Raw genomic sequence first — 21,945 nt, forward strand, 5'->3', positions numbered from 1 at the left:
TCCTGGCTATCCGCCTAAAGCCGGCCCTAATAATGGCTGGGGTCACCACAAAGTCTCCATCTCTGTTCCAACGAGTTTCTAATATTGTAGACATATCCACTTCCCTAAGACGGCTGAGTTGCTTATAATACTGTGATAAAGATGGGACTTTCACTTGCTCAAAGTGAAATACCTGATCTAGGGCATGGAAGATCTGCGGACTTTTGACCACTTCCGGGATTGTTTGTATATAATGTCCTATCTGTAAGTAGGAAAATGCGTGCGTAGCCCCAAACCCGTATGTCGTCAAAAACTCTGAGAAGGGAAGGATCAGTTAAGTGGTCAGGGTTTTGTTTACTTGCCACCATCTACAATTTATGACTTAATATGCAGAGAGACAGATATTAAGGTGTTTGGAAAAAAGTTAAGGCATGCTATTTTACTGAAGCTTTGTGTAATTTTTGATTGTGCATGTTTATTTATATGTATATTTATTACTCACTTTTATTGAATGTTATGATTTTGAATGTAAAATTATTAACCACCTTAGAGCCACTTTTAGTGGATGATGTGGGATAAAAGTGATGTGAAATGTTAAAAAATTAAATAAAGTAGTGGCCCTACTCTCTGAGCAGTGGGTCTCCTGCTGACTTCACCAGTGATATTGTGTTGTACAAATCAACTCCTCTAATTATACTTTATGTCAATTTTACCATGAATACCTCAAAACTTTTCTGTAATACCATCTCCTTACCCCCCCCACCTTCCGAAGCCTACCCCCTCTACAACAGTACATATATAGCGAGTGTCAGACTGATTCTATACAGAGTCTCTCTCACTCTCTCTCCATTGTTAATAGTATCTACTATTTATTTTAAAAAAACACTAGAATAAAAGATCCAAACACACAAATTTTGATTGTGCACATTCCTAATCTTTTATTAATTTCTAATCCATCAGATATTGCTACTATGTCTCGTTGGCTTCTACTGAGTTTATTCATGAATTTTTTTGTCAACTGTGATCAGTTACTTATTTTGGATCATTTTTAATATTCACACTAACCACCCTCTTAGGTCAGCAGATAATAATTTTCTTTTTACTATGACATATATATAGGTCTATCACAATGGGTGGATAAACCAACTCATCTTTTCATCAGACCAAGTCTAGCCTGTGAAGTATTCTTGACTTGTCCACGCTGAGGCATGTTCATTTATTTTTATATTTTTTTCTTTAAACTATGCCATTTTGCCATCTACAATTACTAAATTTTTACAGGCAGTTAGGTATTGTAAAGATATTGACATAGGTTAGCAAAAGATTTGGCTTGATTCCTGGATTACTTTGGACCATTATCTCTTGATATGCAGATTAGTAAATGGAACAAGGTTTTGAAAACCACTTCTGATAAAGCAGCCCTTATAGTACAGCATTGCCTAAGATGTAGGGGGAATTGTCCCTGGTTTCATTCAGGGTTTAGATTACATAAAAGGTAAGTCAGATGCCAGGAAATATCTTGGCATTGATTTAAGAATAATCAGAATAAATCATTATATATTTCTAGTATTAAATTTTACCTCAAAGAAATTAAACATATGAACAAATAATATTTCTCTGTGAGTATCCAGCTGGCTAATAATATGCAAAATAAACAAAAATGTTTCTAGTAAGTATAATGAGAACAATTTGATGAACTCATTTTTTTTGCAAATGTCCTTGCAAATGCTTTTAAGGGCAAAATCAAGAAGATTCTGGATAATTTTTTCTCCTGTCAATCCTTCTAAGTTTGACAATAATGAAGAGTATTCTGGAATATTTTCTTTTGTTATCAAGCACATTTATTGTATTTAATTTGATATCATCAGTAATAACCAAAATGCTAAGTATTATGAATATCTCTATCTGATGCCTTCTAAATTCTGCATGTGAAACGGACTTAGTCCAATATATCATACCTATAATTAGTATAGTTTAAGTCAGGGATATGTGACTGATTCTTTCCAAGTAGTTTAAAAAAAAAAAAAGATTCTTTGGACCCATCCAACATCAAACATTTTATACCTATGTCTAATCTCTCTTTTATCTCCAAATTTTGAAATGATGGTGTCTGATCAATTATCTAAAATTCAGGATAAGATTTTGATATATAATCCAAGCAAACAAAATAATAATAAAGTACATTTTAAACTACTAGTAACACTTTTACTGATTAGCCAGCAATGTCCCAAACATACACAAAATAGACTTTAGGAATTTCATTTATTTATAAAATGGTTAAAATAACCAGGCTAGGTTAATCTGGAATTAAGATTTAAAAGCAGCCTCTAAACGATTAGTTTTTATGCTGGTTTTGAATAAGGCAAGAGAAGGAGAATGGTGCACCAACTTAGGAAGTCTATTATAAGAATATGGTGGAGTAAGGAATTAGCAATAGAGGAGAAGGTCATAGATAGGAGTGACTTTCCTGATGAGTGGATTTCACGAGGAGGCATGTAGGAAGAGATAAGAGGTAGTGAGAAGCTGCAGAATCAAATAACTTGTAGGTGAATAGAAAGAACTTGAACTGCAGGTTGCAGGAATCTAAGCTGAACATGATGAGAGCGTGGATAAGACTTCTGGTAGTGTGTTCAGAAAGAAAGGAATGGATTTTTGTGATATTATATAGTATGAAATACATTTTAGCATTTTTTTGGATATGTGTAGAGAAGGAAAGATAGGATCAAAGTTGACCCTGAGATTAAGGGCTGAGGGGACTGGGAGGATTTCAGAGTTATCCACAGAAATAGAGAGAGGGGGAAGTGAGCTTTCCAGGAGAGATGAGGAGTTCTGTCTTGGCCATGCTGCATTTAAGGTGATGGCAAGACATCCAAGCAACTATATCAGGCAAGCAGGCTAAGATACAGGACTGGATTCATGATGAAATTTGTAGAGGTTAATCTGGGACTCATCAGCAGGAGATAAGAGCATCAAGGGAATTAATATACAGAGAGAAGAAAAGAATAGAAAGACCAGAACAGAGCACAACCATTAATAGTGAGATGCAATAGAAGCCACACTAAAAGTGCAATTGGAGAGGTAAGAAGAGAACCAAGACAAGAAAGAGTCTTGCTATCCAAGTGAGGATTGAATATCAAGGAATAGGTGATGAACAATAGTGTCAAAAGCAGCAGACAGGTTTTCCCAAGGAGGATAAGGATTGATTAAAGGTCTATGTTTTTAGCCATGAACAAGTCATTAGAGATTTTGATGGTCAGTTTATGTGGAAAATAAATGGTGAAAACTAGACTGGAGTGGTTTGAGAATGGCTTAAGATGAAAAAAAGTCAAAACAGCAGTGGTGAATAGCATGCTCAAGTTGTTTGGAAGTAATGGGTAGTTACTGACTCCAGAGTTTGGAAGTAATTGGGTGTTACTGGCTCCAGAGTCCACGAAACCCCCCTGAGGAGCAGCACAGGACTGCAAGGCTGGGCTCAGGACAAGACAAGAACCAGCCTTCCATGTAGCCAGCCCCCTTCCCTGAAGTTTGAGCCCTTGGGTTCTGAGGCTAGTAGGCCTCTGCAGTGGCAGCACATCATAGTGAGTCCACACAGGCAAGACTTGGACAAGACAGACTGGAGGCAAGGTTTGGATACAGCAGAACATTAAGCAGGACCTGGAACTAGACAAGACAAGGGTGAGACAAGACAAGGACAGGACTCTGGAACAGGCAGGACTGGATACTGAAACAGACAGGACAAGACCAACAAGGCAGACTAGAACAGGACTTAGATAAGGCTGACAAGGGAAACACTGAACAAAGAATATTGAAGTCTGAAGGCAGCAAGTCTAGGAACAGACAAAATAGGCTTGATGGCCTCAAGGCAGGATGCAAGAAAGAATAGGCCAGATGGCCTCAAGACAGGAAACAAGGCAAGATAGGCCAGAGGGCCTCAAGGCAAGACAAAAGGCCCATAGGCCACAAGGCAAGACAAGAACAAGGGTCAGGTCATAGAACCAGAAGTGACACCATGAGAAGGCAAGGCTAGAATAGCAGGGCAGGTTTACATAGGACTGGGACTTAGGCATAGCAAGGGCAGTGAGGAGGAGCTTTACAGGTCTAGAGATGAGGCCTATTGATGGCCTCTGCTGGTGGGGAGGAATCATTACAGGAGACAAGAAGATAGGAGAAGGCTGCGTAGCAGGCAAAATACCAACAGGACAATAGCAGTGCAGGCAGGTTGAAAGCACTTGGTTTACAAGAAACTGTTTTAGAATAGTTTAAGTCCTTTTTAGACAATTATTCCTAGCAAGTTATTTTGGAAACAAAATGATCTTCTCTACATGTTTTAACAAGTGGAGTACTCCAAAGATTAAGTTTATCTCCTATCTTGTTCAACTTTAATTTGGCCTCACTGCAACCCTAATTCAAGATCTTGGATTTAAATGCATTTTCAATGCAGCTGAAATTCAGGTCATCACATACTGTATATGGTGACTTTTCAAGAGTTATTCATGAGAATGCAACATACTATCATAGCAATTTTCAAAAGCCATTTACACACATTCCGGTTGATTTTTAAAGCACTACGTGCGCCAAAACTGGAAGATACGCAAGTATCTTATGAAAGTGCACACCACACAGATTTGAAGAAGCGTCCAAATACACATGTATCTCCTGGTATGCGCACATATAGGAAAGGCAAAAAAATGGATGGGGAATAGGCAGTCCAGGTTTGTAATATGAAATGTGCATGTAAATATTCACATATACAAGCATGCACTGGGGCCCCCTTCTGTCGGGCCGATACAGTAAAGCACAGCCGCGGTTGCCCGTTTTTTAACCCGCTTTGGATGCGCGTTTTGAGCGCGTACGGTGGACCCACAATTCAGTATTGGCTTTTACGCGTCCTTATCGCTTGCCAAAAAAGACGCGTATCCCTTTCCGCCCGCCACATGTATATGATATGTTAATGATCGGATTAGCTATTCCCTCCAATACACTAACGTGCGCCCAAATTATCGCCTTTTTAACCAGCTTATTTACTGCGTCTTTAACCTGAATATTTACTGCCTACCCTGGCATTAGTGTGGTGTTCAGTCAGCTTCATACTGGACAGCGCCATGGACAACATGCATATATTGGCTCTGGCGATATTTTTCATTCAGAGAACCCAGCAGCAAGACCGGAGGAGGTATGAGTTCTGTTTGGGTTCAATTGTACCATCCATCTCTGGGTGGATGGTACAGTTGAACATGGCATCCATACAGATGCCTCTACGGATGCCTATACGGCAGCAGGGCCTCCGATCATGGATGCCCGGATACAGGTGGGAAGGTCCATGAACGGAAGCCCCGAACTTGGACGTCCGGCCTGGCTCTCAAGTCAGTGGGGGCTCCGGACATGGACGCCTCTACGGAGATCGGAGGTGTGCCAGGCCTTTATCCATCTGCTAGGTGTCCTGAGGTTCCGGGGTCTAGCGGAGGCATGGACGCCTCTACGGACGCCTATATGGAGCCTCTACAGATGCCTTCATCCGGCGTTTGCTAGGCTTCCTGAGGTTCCAGCGGAGGCATGGATGCCTCTACGGATGCCTGTAAGGATGCCTATACAGCAGCAGGGCCTCCGATCATGGATGCCCAGATACAGGTGGGAAGGTCCATGAACGGAAGCCCCGAACTTGGATGTCTGGCCTGGCTCTCAAGGCAGTGGGGGCCTCCAATCATGGACACCCAGATACAGGTGGGAAGGTCCATGAACGGAAGCCGTGACCTTGGACGTATGGCCGGGCGCTCAAGGCAGCAGGGCCTCCATGCGGGGTCTGTAGAAAAGAACCATCCACTTACCTGGTGGAATGACATTCAAATGATATTTTAAATGACATTTGAAATGACAGGTACCAGCGCACCCTGGATACTGTATAGGCACTGTATACCGCTCTATACAGTAAAATGGATTGCGAACGCCTACCGCTTCATTGATGTGCTTTGGACGCTCGTTTACTGCCGCTTGGATTTGCGTCTAATTTGAATACTGAATCGAGCGGCTTGTGAACCAAAATGTGCGCGCATCAAGAGCGGGCACCCGGTACTGCCGCACTTTTTCTTACGCGTCCTTACTGCATCGGTCCGTGTGTAACTTTTTCTGCTATGGATGACGTGTAAGTAATGAAACAAAAAAGAAATGAGGCTAATTAGTGGGATTTTAAGGATTGGAGCTAAAAGGGTAAAAGGGAGGTATACTAACTAGGGGGGTTAGGAAGTCCTATCATTTACCTGGGCAAACTGCGAATGGACTGGGGAAACTGATAATTGTGTCAGTGCACATATCTAATAAAATCCCCCCATATGTGGTAGAGCTGGCATTTGCTTGCACATGTCCATATAAAATTGTGTGCACATGTATGCATGTAAATCCAATTTTATATCATCCACATCCATTGGCGCGAGCCAGCAAATGTGCATCCATGTACGCTTATGCAGCTGTTTCAAAGTTACCATCAATAAGTGCACTTAATGCAGGTAAAACCCATTGACAATTCAATGGCATATATTTTAGCAATTTTCAAAAGTACATACATGTAAATGCTTTTGAAAATCAGATCCAATGAGTTCAGATCAACAAAAGAAATGTAATGAATGTTTGGATAAAATCTCTTGCTGTCTCTCATCTCATAAAAGTTAATCCAAGCAATTCAGAAGCATTATGGATTTAAATAAGGAATCTTTCTCCAACCTGCCACCTGCAAATGGCAGAAGCCCAGCTTATTCCCATGGAGGTTGTGATCATCTTGGAGATAAACACTGATAGAAACTTGGTTAGAAAAAGTGAGCTTTATATCTTGGTACAGCGTACATTTGATTATGATTTATCTGTCATTTAAAGTCATTTTGGAGTGACAGGACCTTAAATTACTTATTCATGCACTAATATTGAATCAACTAGATCACTGTAATGCTCTTTGTCAGGGCTTGCTTATTTATTTATTTATTTATTTAGTGATTTATTTTTTTATATACTGCGGCACGTTAAAAACATCACCTCGGTTTACAATAAACAATAATTCAGCAACAGGCTTTACATGTCAACTAAACAACTTCAACTTGTTCAAAACACTATGTCCAAAATAATCTTTGGCTCTAAGAAGATCAAACCACCCTCTCCTTGAGGAACTTCACTGGTTATCTATACTATGTAGAGTGAAGTTTCAGATCTATATCTTGCTTTAAAGCATTATATAGAGATCATTCAATATATCTGATCTTCTAAAAAAAAATAAAAATATACCAAGCAGAAAACCCTTCAGCTGTCCCAAAGGGACGTTCTACAATTACCATCTCCAAGAGAAATTAAACTAGAATCTACAAGACAAAATTTGGAACACATTACCCTTGGTTGTACACCATGAATTAAATTATCAGAAGTTTAGAAAAAGTTTAAAAACATGGCTAGTCCAAGATCATTCAATCATTAATCTACTTGGAATTTTTATCTTTATTGTTTTAGATTTATTTTAACAACTTATCTGTATATTTTTAGATATTTACAGATCTTTTTCATTTATTTACATCTATTATTCCAGCTTGTGTCAATTTGTGTTTGGATTTTATGAGTATATGTCTATTGATTTTATTAATTATGGAGCCGATGCAAAAAAGGTGTGCTGAAAGCGGGCACTGAGGGGCGGATTTTCAGACTCCGCGAATAGGCCTACTTTTGTTTGCGCTCCAGGCGCAAACAGAAGTAAGCTGGATTTTAGTAGATACGCGCGGAGCCGCGCGTATCTGCTAAAAACCTGGATCGGCGCGCGCAAGGCTATCGATTTTGTATAGCCGGCGCGCGCCGAGCCGCGCAGCCTACCCCCGTTCCCTCCAAGGCCGCTCCGAAATCGGAGCGGCCTTGGAGGGAATCCTCTAACGCCCTCCCCTCACCTTCCCCTCCCTTCCTCTACCTAACCCACCCGCCCGGCCCTGTCTACACCCCCCCCTTACCTTTCTCCGGGGATTTACGCCTCCCGGAGGGAGAAGTAAATCCCCGCGCGCGAGCGGGCCACGACCTGGGGGCGGGTACGGAGGGTGCGGCCACGCCCCCGGACCGCCCCGGGCCGTAGCCACGCCCCCGTACCCACCCCAAAACGCTGCCGACACGCCCCCGAAACGCTGCGACGACCAGGCCCGCCCCCAACACGCCCCCCTCGGAGAACCCCGGGACTTACGCGAGTCCCGGGGCTCTGCGCGCGCTGGTAGGCCTATGTAAAATAGGCTCACCGGCGCGCAGGGCCCTGCTCACCTAAATCCGCCCAGTTTTGGGCGGATTTAGGCGAGCAGGGCTCTGAAAATCCACCCCTGAGTGTTTAGCGCCCGCTTTCCTAATGCGCCCCCAGGCACCTCTCCTGGGGACGCGATGCAATGTTTAAATTAAGGTTTGCACTGTCAAGGAGGCACTAGGGGCGATTGCGCACCCCTAGCACCTCCTTGACAACTTGTGCCCGAGAGAGGTCCGCTGGTTAAGAAAACCAACGCTGAATTTTTCAGCCTCCATTTTCCTATTCCATGGATGTGTGCCGTTCACTGTCACATGTCAGTGAAAAGGACCAGTGGGCAATAAATGAGGGAGTAAATAAATTAATATTAAGTGCCCAACACTTTAATATTAATTTATTCAATCCTTACTGGTTCCAGCAGTCAGGTTCAGAAAATGGACGCTGAATTTATCAGAGTCCAATTTCCTAACCCATGGATGTGCGCTGGTTAGGAAAATGGCACCTGACTGCCTGCGCTTTTTTTTTAAACTTTTTTTTAAATTATTTTTTTAAAGATTTGTTCCTCCTACTTAATATCGCAATGATGCTTTACTGTACTACTTTTAGGAGTGCTCAGCAATTAACGCCTGCTCCGGGCAGGCGTTAATTTCTGAGCGCAAAAATGCGTGTCTTAGGCACACATCTTTTTTTGCATTCGGAGTTAGTAGCTAATAGCCTCATTCACATGCATTTGCATGTGATGCGCGCTATTAGTTTCACTCTGCATTAGATGCGCGTTGTGGAGGCACTAATCCCCTTATTGCTTAAGGGAATTAGGTAGCGCCTCTACAACCCGCGTCCAACTGCAGATTGTATAGGTGGGTTATACAGTGTGCTTGGCTGAGCATTGGCCTTACGTAAGTAAAATTTGATTTTTTTTGCTCACTGCTTTGATTTTTATGAAGAAAGGCAGTGAAGCAAATAATAAAACTAAACTAAATCTAATTAAAACCTTAAACTATGTAAAAGTTTATTTCAAACTCTATCTACTTCCCAGCACACACACACACACACACACACACACACACACACACACACACACACACACACACTCTACAATAGAATTAAATTCATACCTTAAACTATATATATAATTATTTTAACTGACTGTCTACTTCCCAGCACACATATACTATTATAAATTTAAAAGTAACTTCAAACCTCAATTTAAATGCTGGATTAATTCAAACTCTGCCTGCTTCCAAGGACACACACAATTATATACTTAGAATTAATTTCAAGCTTTAGACTACAGGGTTAATTCTAACTCTCCTTCTACTTCCTGGCACCCACACAATGCTGTACAACAAAATGACACTGGCCTCAGGGCTGGCTTATACCATTTTCACATCAGGAATAGGCAGGGCAGGAACAACTGGGACTATTTCCCACACCGCTTGTACTACTGAAACTCCACAGGTGGGGGTAAGAGGTGTCTTGGGGATTGGGGTTATTAGGAAGACCAGGGGGAGTTAATTATTTTATTTCAGTGGCACTGTGGGTGGCAGGAATGTTGGTGGGGAGATGCGGGACCCAACACCTTCCCTTCTTTTCCTTTTTTTTTTTTTTTAAATTTATAGTTTATTAAGATTTTTAAACGCTACCGCGCGCATGTTATAAAATCCAGGGTCGGCGTGCGCAAGGGAGTGCACACTTGTGCACATTGCACGCGCCGAGCCCTAGGGGAGGTCCGATGGCTTTCCCTGTTCCCTCGGAGGGAACTTTCCTTTCACTCACCCCCCACCTTTGTTGTCCTAAGTTACGCCTGCCGGCCAGCTGCCAGCACACCATCCCCCAGCATAGCCGCTGTGGCGGAGGACTTGGGACTGCCCCCGTCTCCGCCCCATCCCGCCCCTTTTTCAAAGCCCCAGGACATACGCACGTTCCTGGGGCTTGCGCGCGCCACCGTGCCTATGCCAAATAGGCTCAGCGTGCGTGGGGGGGGGGGGGAGTTAAAGGGTTACGCGCGTATCCCTTTGAAAATCTACCCCTAAGTAAAAACAAAACAAAAAAATGGAGGACCTATGATTATTTATTTAATGGATGCAATATCACAGAAGTGGTATCTCAAAGTGAAGATTTTTCAAAATGTGCCTTTTCTTGAGTTTAACCACCATTAGTGAAACATAAAAGTTTGCAATTCTATATGTATGAGGTCTTTTTCACTTTGTTAATTTAAGGGTGCTTCCTGTATGTTAAAAATTAGCATATACATGTAAGTAGCTCTACTCGTGCATTCCATATTTTATCAAAGTAAAAACTGGGCGGATTTTCAGAGCCCTGCTCGCCTAAATCCGCCCAAAACCGGGCGGATTTAGGCGAGCAGGGCCCTGCGCGCCGGTGAGCCTATTTTACATAGGCCTACCGGCGCGCGCAGAGCCCCGGGACTCGCGTAAGTCCCGGGGTTCTCCAAGGGGGGCGTGTCGGGGCGGGCCCGGTCGTTGCCGCGTTTCGGGGGCGTGTCGGCAGCGTTTTGGGGCGGGTATGGGGCGTGGCTACGGCCCCGGGCGGTCCGGGGGCGTGGCCGCACCCTCCGTACCCGCCCCCAGGTCGCGTCCCGGCGCGCAACAGGCCCGCTGGCGCACGGGGATTTACTTCTCCCTCCGGGAGGCGTAAATCCCCGGAGAAAGGTAAGGGGGGGTGTAGACAGGGCCGGGCGGGTGGGTTAGGTAGAGGAAGGGAGGGGAAGGTGAGGGGAGGGCGTTAGAGGATTCCCTCCAAGGCCGCTCCGATTTCGGAGCGGCCTTGGAGGGAACGGGGGTAGGCTGCGCGGCTCGGCGCGCGCCGGCTATACAGAATTCATAGCCTTGCGCGCGCCGATCCAGGATTTTAGTGGATACGCGCGGCTCCGCGCGTATCTACTAAAATCCAGCGTACTTTTGCTGGCGCCTGATGCGCCAGCAAAAGTACGCCTATTCGCGTTTTTTGAAAATCTACCCCTATGTGCATACACATGTAAAAAAAAAAAAAGGGTGGTCTAGGGACATTCCAGGGCAGGGCCAAGATTTTCATGTGTTTGTTGTTATTTTTAAAGATGCACATAATTTGCCAATGTACTTGCATAATATTACATCTGATAATTATCTGGTGGAAGTGATATTACACATGCTTACTGTATAGCACTGATAGAGTGGGAGGTCTGGGTGAACTGAGGAGAGTTCATGCTGAAAAATCAAGACGGTATTGAAGATCTGCAGAAGAACTGGGCAAAGTGGTAGACTGATAAAACTGGTGATTTCCTTGGTGCATGCATCTTTTGAAATACACTTTCTGCATGTAAATCCCCTTTTATTCAAATAAGTCCTACTTTGTTTTCTTGCATAAAATATACATGAATATATTTTTTAAATTGGTAGAAAAAGTATGCATGTTCAAGATATTGAAATACTCTTTCACTGAAATATGCTCTTTCTGTATTCGTGTGTAAGCCTACAAACTCACATGCCTATGTTGCGGGGTAAAGATATGCAAATTCTATAAAACACAAATATATCATACATATGGGTTATAATACTAGAGTAGATCTGCTCATGGCCATAAATGCATGTATTTGTCAATATGCACATTTTTTTTTTAAAGTTATCCTTCCTATATTTATTTTGATTCAACAAAGCAAAATAAACATTAAAGAAACCAAAACCTGAATAACCCCCCCCCCCCCCCCACACACACACACTTCCAAAATAAAAAAAAAATATCGCAATTATAGAGGTAATTGTGAAAAATGATTGCATTGTTGAAGAGTCCATAAGTTCTTTCCTTGTGGACCTTGCACCAATTTTTCAACAGGAAAATTGTCTAGGAAAATAGTATCCACAGAGACTTGAACCTATTTTTTCTGTGTATACTTTTTCCCTATGAAAATGTGTAGTTTTGAAATGCAAAGCTTTGCATGTTGCAAACCTCATCTCTGAACCCACCTACCTTTCCCATGGGGAAAAGTACATACATTGTTGATCCCCACATATACTTTTAACCAGAGAAAGAGTAGCCAATTTAGGAACTCTTGCATACCATTAGAGTACCATATTGCCTGCCTGCCTTGTTACACCGTTTGTTAACCTTGATATTATCTGAGAAAATCACCCATAGATCTTTTCCGTTTGGTGCTTATCAGTAACTGTCTACTCTGCATCCTTCTGCTGCTTTCTCTTTTCCAAAATCATGCACTCCTTTTCTGCGTGTCTGCGCTACAAATGCATACATTTGTAGAGATTGGAAATCTTTTAAGGTCATTCATCAAGCCATGTTAGGGCCTCATAGCGCAATAAATAGGGTCTAATGTATGATAGACGTGCAATGTTTATTGCATTACACATTAGTATGTAAATATGGTGAATATGCAAAAGCTAGAAATTATGGAAATGAGGGACTCTTCCCACATTTAGTAGAAAAGTAATGCAAAATAATGCTGGTCTTAGCATGGGAAAACCTTTTGGATTTGCGGTAGAGTGGAAAAAAATGTTTAATGTGCCACAGCAGCCATTATCGCGGATTGTGGCTATAATTGCACGTGATAAAATGAGGCGTTCTGTCAGACACACCTGCACAGCCCTAATGTTAGGGGGATGTGTGCTAGTAATGGGATACTGGCTGCTACAGGCTGCTCAACAGTAACAACTACTACTACAACAGGGAAGGGAGGTTCAAACGCATCCTAGAGAAGCACCACACCGGAGCTAGAGTTACAAGCCCTTCGTGCTGGTCCATGTCAGGTCTTGCCTTTCAGGAGGGCACTCAGGAGGTACAGGGAGTCATAACAGGTTTATGTAGCAGCAATAATGGTTACATAAGATTACCCCATGAAAATCAGGATTTCTGGACTTGAAGAGAGGGTTTTATGCCATTACCAACTTTCCAAATGTTCTGGGAGCTATTGACTGCACTCACATAGCCATCATTCCATCCTGTGGCAGGGAGAAGATCTACCGTAACAGAAAGTTCTTCCACTCCATCAATGTCTGCGCAGGTGGTCTATGACGCTCAACTACACATCCTCGATGTAGTCGTCAGGTACCCAGGAGCTGCGCACAATTCCTTTATACTTAGGCAATTGGCCCTGTTTGAACAATTTGATGATGACATCTATGGTGACAGTTGGTTCATATTTAAGAGTGGTGCTTCTTTCTATAGTCCCTCTCCAGCTATGTGTATACAGCAAATGGCAGTGACACATGGGGTTGTCAGAGATGTCACTGCATCAGTTACATGACAAGTGGTTTGCACAGTTAGGGCAAGAACCTCTAGTGCCAGGGCCCAGCTTTCTCTCCATGCTGTATAAGCTTACAATTGTTATATGTTCCTACAAAGCACATTCCACTAAGGTCAGTGTGTGACTGAGCACTACAGACTTTCAGCTAACCAATCCTGCCCTGCTCTTCCTTCCTTCCCTCCTCTCACCCCATGCCTTTCACACACCATCTTCTCCAGTTCCTCACTCCTCCACTCCTCCTTCACAACCACTCCACAACTACTCCTTGAGATAGCCTGGGTGATGGTGTGCCAGAACTGGCCCTTTGCTGTGCTTGAGGTTTTGGCCACATGGTTGCCAAAGAACATGGCATAATGTTCCAGGACACCATCAATGATCATCTCGTTGTCCTCCAGGCTGAACTTCAATGCTCTGAGACAAATGCACCCTGCTGCCTGGCTGCCTGAAGAGGGTACCACTTCCACTTCTGTAGAGATGTCCTCCCTTTCCTTTCTCCCATTCCTCTCTTCCTTCCCTTCCTCCTCCCTCCTGCACCTGCCCTACCGACTCCTCTCCCTTCTCCCCTCTCTGTCTATCCCTAGCCTATTGTCTTCCTCACACCGGACTCGTCTGCCTGTCCCCTTCCCTCTCCCAACTCCTCCTATCCCTTCCCCCTCACTATGTCTACTCCTGTCCCCATTCCTACTCCTTCCCCTAGCACTCCTGTCCTCATCCTCCCTCTTCCTCTCCTCACACCTCTCCTCTCTCTCCCTGCCTCTCAAATTCCATCCTATCTACTCCTCAATACCACCATGTCTCACCACCATACCCCAGTACTCCTCCTCTGCCTCACCACTCCTCCTCCTCACCATTCCTCCTATGCCTCACCGCCACCCCTCATCACTTCTCACTACCACTCCTCCTCCTGACACAAACCGAGCCAGACAAACAGAACAAACTGATAAAAACTTTCACTCATACAAAGAAGACAAAAAACCAAGGTAAAGGGAAACAGATGAGAACAGAAGACAGATTTGTTAGAATTATCAATAGAAGATTCAGTCACTACTAGAGCTGTGTTATTTGTGACTTTTGCGTTTACCACAGAAAAAAACAATGTGATGAAGATGTTCTTTCGTAAAAGATCTGAAAAATATTTTGGTCAAAAAATCTGGCTATTCCCTGATATTGCTCGGCCGACACAGGAGAGGAAGAAAAAGTTTATCGAATTAAGGATGGAAGCTTTAACTATTTGTTCTAAATTTGTTATTTGCTACCCATGTAAATGTGTAGTAAAATTTCAAAATTCAAATTATGTATTCTTTGAACCTTCCCAATTGCGTTTCTTTATTGACTCACACAAGGTAGCTGCTTGATAATACAGTATGCAAAAAGTAGGCATCCTCTCGATCGTCATATTTCTCTTTTCCTATTGCTTAAGATTTGTTCGCTCAGAGAAATATGTATTGTATCTGCCCCCTAATTTCTTATCAGCAGGATATTAACATAGCACCATTATTCTTTATAAAATAGATTGCATAATGATTATTTGCTAATTGTTAAAATTATCATCTGATTTTTCCAATCACAATGTTATTTTTTGTAAAAAAAAAAATTTAAATGCAATAAAGATAAAATTGGAAAAAAAAAAAAAAAAAGAACAGAAGACAAGACAACACACTCAGGAAATCGGAATCTATAAGCTCCTACTCCCACTAATCCACTCATTAACTCTTCTCTCCAAAGCCTGACACACCCTGAAAGAGCCAGCTGCAGGAAGATGGTATATATAAACTAGAAAAATAACGTGCCACGCGCAAATCGACGTGTGCCGTGTAAAATGACCAGCGACGTGCTGACACAATGCGCCAATTTGTGATGTGAAACATAGGAAAATAGCCTAACCACACCCATTTTTTTTAGTGCTAGCGCTATTTCGACCATATTTATAGCATTGATGAATCTAGGCCTTCATTTGTACCTGAGGCAATGGAGGGTAAAGTGACTTGCCCAAGATCACGAGGAGCACCAGTGGGATTTGAACCCTGGCTTCACTGGTTCGTAGCCTGCCGCTCCAGGCTAGTCCTCCACTTCGATTGGTACTTCCTCTTTTTATCTGCATTTCTGTCTTGCTGCACACCTAAGCCTTCCCTCTCCTCTCATTTTACAGCGCTTCATTTTGCTGCTGTGTCCTAATATGTTTGTGCTTGCAGTACCTGTTGTATTATTAGGAACTGTTCTTTTTACGTACATCAGTTTTGCGCTGCCTCTCCTCCATCTTCTCCTCTCCCTTTTACAATAGGCAGTTGTGCTGCTGAGTGTTAGTATGTGGTTGACCTTTGGTTGCAGTTTGTACCGGTTCCGTGACTGAGATTTCTTTTTAACTGCATTTGTCTTGCTTCCTACCTTGGCAGCCGCCTCCCCTTCTCTCCTCCCACTTTACATTTGGCAGTTGTACTGCTCTAGCTTAACATAAGGCTGATATTTATACTTGCAATATTGTATTATGGAGAATTGCCTTTTTTAAACCTGTGTTTCTGGCTTTCTGCCTGTCTTAGCTTTCCTCTCCCCTCCCAGTTGTGCTGTTCTTTCTTAATATAAGCCTGATTTTTATACATGAACTCGATGAATTGCGCTTTTTCCCTCCATCTCTGTCTCGCTTCCTTTGGTCTCCCTGTTATAATTGGTAATTGTGCTGCTCTGTCTTTAATATAAAGCTGATATCTATGCATTATTGGGAATTGTTCCTCTTACCTGCAGCTCTGAGTCCTACCTTGTCCTTATTCTCCTTTCCTATGCTGTTTATATTTGGAGTCTACGCTTGTTTGGCTTTTGTCTTCTCTCCTCCCTTCTCCCCTTCCATTTTCTCACCCTTTACAGTTGGTACTTGTACTATTGCGAGTTATTGTAAGGCTGATTTTTATTCTTGCAGTGTGTATTACTGGGAATTGCCCTTTTTACCTGCATCTCTGTCTTTATTGTTATTTATTATTTAATTTGATTGATTGCTAATGGATGCAATATTGTCAAATTGTCTTGCGTCCTACTTTTGCCTTCCTCTCCCGGTCTCTCTCTTTTCCCTTTACAATTGGTAATTGGGGTGCTCTGTCACAATTTAAAGCTATTTGTGCTTGCAGTAAAAATTCACTGGAAAGTATTACAGTTGAATGCTTTTGGTTCTGGGTGTAGTATGCTGGAGATCTGATAATATTTTTGTTCAGAAACATAGGTTTGAATTATGGTTTAGGTTTGTACATAAGTTATATATTATAGTCATAGTTTGGTCCCTCACTGCTGTGCCTTTTTTTTTTTGTTTTGTTTTTGTCCCAAACAGAGAATTTAAACAATAGCCATCACTCTGTACATATTTTACAGTGAATGTATTGTGATGAGACATTGTCACAGTGCTGTGTGTATCCTGGTGTACTATGTGATCTACCATTGATCTGTGAAGTGTGAGAGTGGAAGCTCCCCGGGAAGCCTGAGTGTGTGTCGGGCATGGGCTGGGGAATGCACAGTGTGAAATGTGCAGTTTGGTGTACATCAGGGAACTGTTGAGGGTTTAACAGTGGGATTGGGTGGTTGCTGTGCCTATGTTCTCAGAAATACCCCCTCTTGCGGAGATATAGATCTGCACGAATGGTCATGAAGAGCTGCTTACATGTGTCTTCAGTGCTGTGCCTGGAAGCTGTCCCAGTTGCCTCACAGCAGCATGCGGAGCTGTGAGTCTCAACCATGTATGCAGTTGATTGACTTTTTCTCTATTTTTTTAGAATGATGTCAAGTAGTAAATACTTGGGATCCAGATGCATACATGGATGTATTGGAGTTGCAGTCTAAATGCTGTGTAGCCATTTCAGATCCAAGCATGAGGTATGTTCATAAAATCAATCATCTTAAAATAATCTGTGTGAAAATTGAATGAATGGACAATAGCCAGGGTTGAATCTTTGACAAATAGGACTACTGTTCACAAATTTCAATCTTGCACTAATTCAGCGGCTTTTATCTTTCACATGTGTCCAATATTTGAGCACACATTTTTTTTTAACTTACTGATGAAACCTAAATATTGTATTTAATAGTTTGCTTAGGGAGTATATTTCTGAGGGTCTTCAGAATTCTTTAAATGGTGGTGAAGAAAATGGTGTAAGTCAGTGGTTCCCAACAACTGTGCCTTCAGACATGATCTGCTGTGCCATGGAAATGTCAGCACTGCCTGAAGCTCAGATCAAGGGCTCTGCTCTCAGCATCCCTCAGCAACAAGAGACACCAGCGGTGGTGTTTAAGCTTGTAAGCACTCCTTTCTAAGAACATGTGTAATCATTTAGGCCTCTTTTTCTGAGCTACAACATGAGCTCTGGAGTGTGGTAATTAATGGGCAGCATGCAGGGCAAGGTTAGCTGGGATTCACTTCATGTAGTACACATATTTATTTATTTATTTATTTACAAGAAGCTTATATACCACTACTTCAAAAGGATGATTTCACCAGTTTACAAATGCAACATTCATAATAAAAATCAATTTATGCATTTTCAATTAACATTCAGCATAACCACTCCTTATCTTCCCCGTCTTTGAGTCATTCCAGCCTCTGTCTTATCCCCACCCTGAGTGAGATGGGGAGAGTGCACTAACCACTGGATGTAACTCACTTTGGGTGTTGGAAGCACCCGTTGTGAAGGAGATCTGGCAGCTGCCTTTAACAGTCAAGGTAACTAATTGAGTCAGCTGCCTGCAACACACCAACTTCTCCCTTCACGTGTATGTAGAGAGCTGGTCCATTATGATAGTACATGTGTGTCTTCATCTTTCTCTCTTTATTTTAAAATTGGAAGAGAGACTGGTGGGGCTTTTAGTGCTTCCCTAGCTTTTCTTTTGGCAATCTAAGTCATCTCCATATACTCACCACCTGCTCCATGGAGGTTGGTGTGGTAGGCAACATTTTAGTTAATGTAGGTATGCCTTGGGTGTGAAAAGGTTGGCAAAAATTTGTGTAATGGTCTACAGGTGAAAGTATTCAAAAGCAAGGGTGATCAAATAGTTTCTGTGGCATCCTCTCCTCTCTGTGATTGTTCTTTTAATCAAGACCTGAAATGACTACACACAGTTCCAATAGCTGTGGTTTCAATTGGTCTGGCTTTAATTTTCAGGCAAAGTATTTACTCTCTACTCCAAGCATACAAGAGGGCTTAATGAGCTATGCTAAGCATAGTGCATTCCATGTCAATATTCAATTTCATAATTCAGTGTTTAAAAGCCCTTCCTCCTTCAAAACTATTTGTCTTCTAAGTATGGGTTTAACTTAAACCTTTTAGATTATGGATCTCAATGCAGTAGACAAATCGTTGATACATCCTTCTCAAACTTCAGGTATGCTAGTCAGAGTAAAGTTCTAGGATTTCTTTTTTCTTTTTGCCCAGTACTTCCTCCTTTCTTTCCAGCTCAATTGGTGCCATCAACCTACTTTCACAACTAACTTGGACATGTAGGAGGACAGCCAGAGATGAAAATGGTCAGCTGGGTGCCAGAGGGGAGGCCAGCATTGGGGTTTGAGATCTGCAGAGCAGAAATGAGGAAGCCATGGTCTGAATTGTAGGTCAACTAAGTGGCAAAAGAGATAACAGGAATGGGGTTAGAGGTTGGCCTAGACAAGGGATAAGAACATAAGAAATTGCCATGCTGGGTCAGACCAAGTGTCCATCAAGCCCAGCATCCTGTTTCCAACAGAGGCCAAACCAGGCCACAAGAACCTGGCAATTACCCAAACACTAAGAAGATCCCATGCTACTGATGCAATTAATAGCAGTGGCTATTCCCTTAGTAAACTTGATTAATAGCCGTTAATGGACTCCTCCCCCAAGAACTTATCCAAACCTTTTTTGAACCCAGCTTTACTAACTGCACTAACCACATCCTCTGGCAACAAATTCCAGAGCTTTATTGTGTGTTGAGTGAAAAAGTTGCCTGGATGGCATGGTCAGGAATGTGATGAGAGGATAGTTGTGTATCAAATGAAGATGCCATAAACTGTGATGGACGATGGTTGAGTGACAGGTCAGTGTGCCGGGAATAGTCAGCTGTATCCTGTAGAGGACTCCAGGGATGATGATGTATGGGAAGATGTGTGGAATGCAAATGGCAGGGTTAGAAGTCAGTTTAGCAGGGAAAGAATGCCACAGATGTGGTGGTAGATTGACTGGGTGGCAGTCTAGGCACCAGCTATAGTGTTGGAGATTAACTTAATGGCAGTGGGGTTGTGCCAGGGATTGGGTCAGATGGCAAAGGAAGAAGTGAGGCATGGGCTTACATGTCAGCTGGGCTACAGGCAAGAGATTTGAGGGATGTGTATAGAGATAACTTTGTGGCTGAAGAGAGAGAAACCTGCTATGGAATTGAAGGTAGGCTCTATGAAAGGGTCAAGTCAGAGACAGGGTGGGAATTCTGACTGGTGGCAGGTAGATATGCCAGGAAGAGCGTTTTTGGTTGGCTGCATGACAGGGTTAATGTCAGAGATTCATTTTCCATCTGTATACGATGGGGATCAAGTCAGGATAACAGTTAGATATTATGTTAAAGAACAATATAAATTTAAATTGGATGGATTAGTTTCATTATTGGACTGCACTCAATAATGTAAATAAACCATTTATAGCAGTTTTAGTTACATTATTGGGTGCAGTCCAATAATGCAGCTAAACCTACTCTAAAATGAATATTGCCATTTTACTCCATTATCTAACTGGTACAGGATTTTACTCCCCATAGTATAATTATGAAAAATGAATCTCTAACATTGTTTGCCACCCAGTCAGCTGACAGCCTTGTTCTTTGCATATCCGCTTGTAACCAAGCCACATTCCTATCCTCTCACTTAACCCCTATACAGAGCCCACCTCCAACACCATAACTGTCTTCTCCTCTTCAGCCATCCTGTGTTTATATTCAACCACATCCCTGAAATCTTTCTCTGTAGTCCAGCTGATCTGTAAGCCAATGATTCACTTCTTCCCTTGCCATCCAGGTGACCTGTGACTCCACCCAGGTTGGCCCCTTCCTCCTGCTCAGCCAAACTCTGACTCTATCCGAGGTTCCTCTTGTTTGCCGGCTTACCTCCAACCCTATCCATAACGAAACCCTGCTACCATGGAGCAAACCTCCAAACCCATACCTGATGTCCTGTCTGCTGCCCAATTAACCTAATACTACATTTGTGGCATTCCCTCCCTGCTGTTCAACTGGCTGCTGAACTTGTCAATTGCATTTCACATTCCAGCTAACCTCATCCCTGATGTTCCCCACATCATCCAGTTGACACCATTCCCAGTATATCTTCCTGTCCCACAACCAATCTCTACCACAAGTCCTGGCATTTCCCTTTGCTACCCAACAATCCTCTGACCCCCATCCCTGGCCATCTTAACTTCTGATCTTGTTCCTTGTCTATGCATGTTCTACCTAGCCAACCTCCAATCCCCATCCCTGTTGTAATTTTTACGCTCAGCTGACCTCCTATCCAGACCACGGATTCCTAATTTCTACCCAATTTACCTCAAACTCCAACACTGGCCACCCTTCTGACCCCAGATGATCTCCATTCTTATCCTTGACTTACCCTCTACTTTCCCACTATTTACTTTTCTAGATCTGTCTTCAGACCTGCCATCCACTAATTGTCAACAGTCAACCTCCAGTCTAATTGGTAGTGTCCCCTTCCACCTAGCTCACCTTCAGCATGTTCATGTTATCTGCACCTACATGCATGAGAGGTCTAGAACGGGTAGATGTGAATTGGTTATTTACTCTTTCGGATAGTAGAAAGACTAGGGGGCACTCCATGAAGTTAACATGGGGCAATTTTAAAACTAATCGGAGAAAGTTCTTCTTCACTCAACACACAATTAAACTCTGGAATTTGTTGCCAGAGGATGTGGTTAGTGCAGTTAGTATAGCTGTGTTTAAAAAAGGATTGGATAAGTTCTTGGAGGAGAAGTCCATTACCTGCTATAAAGTTCACTTAGAGAATAGCCACTGCCATTAGCAATGGTAACATGGAATAGACTTAGTTTTTGGGTAATTGCCAGGTTCTTATGGCCTGGATTGGCCACTGTTGGAAACAGGATGCTGGGCTTGATGGACCCTTGGTCTGACCCAGTATGGCATTTTCTTATGTTCTTATGTTCTTACATAGCTGACCACTCCCTTGTCCCTGATGATGCTTTCTGCCACCTGACTGACCTCCCCTGCCAGAGTCTTCCATCAACTCCATAGCTGTCTTCCCCTCCCCATTCCACCCCACTAATCTTCATCCTGTTTCTACTATCTCTTCTCTGTAGCCAAGCTGATCTTATGCCTCACATCCTTTTTGGTCTCTCCAACATACTTATACAGGGTTTGAGCCCTCAGTATAAAGATTGAAAACAATTTTGGTCAGAAATGGCTTGAATAGCGGTGTGAAGCCTGTGAGGTTGACTATAAGGCCGGTGGCGAA

The sequence above is a fragment of the Rhinatrema bivittatum genome, chromosome 10 (assembly GCF_901001135.1).
Source record: "Rhinatrema bivittatum chromosome 10, aRhiBiv1.1, whole genome shotgun sequence".
Taxonomy (NCBI): domain Eukaryota; kingdom Metazoa; phylum Chordata; class Amphibia; order Gymnophiona; family Rhinatrematidae; genus Rhinatrema; species Rhinatrema bivittatum.